At 36.8% G+C, this 242-nt stretch overlaps 1 protein-coding gene across 1 annotated transcript in view; it reads right to left on the bottom strand.

Moving 5' to 3' along the window:
* LOC119587840 (protein obstructor-E-like) overlaps window positions 1–242 on the bottom strand; it is a 19,203-nt gene that overhangs the window by 18,243 nt on the left and 718 nt on the right. The window lies entirely within an intron of this gene.

Consider the following 242-nt stretch of genomic DNA (forward strand, 5'->3'; position numbering starts at 1 on the left):
AACCATCATCCACAAGTACATACATTTTTCCTTAGGAGCTTGTCATAACAATTCATTATAATCAAAACATTCTCGAATTTTATACCAATTTTCACTCTTTTCAGACATAATTTTCTGCCGAATATACGAGTAACAGGTAATCATTTGTGTTCTTATATACTGTCTTGCTTTCAGATGCGTTGGTTGGAGTGTCTGAAAGCTTATCTGTTCCCCGAGCACGTGTTACCTTCCCTTTCTCCCTC

The sequence above is a fragment of the Penaeus monodon genome, chromosome 23, assembly GCF_015228065.2.
Source record: "Penaeus monodon isolate SGIC_2016 chromosome 23, NSTDA_Pmon_1, whole genome shotgun sequence".
NCBI lineage: Eukaryota > Metazoa > Arthropoda > Malacostraca > Decapoda > Penaeidae > Penaeus > Penaeus monodon.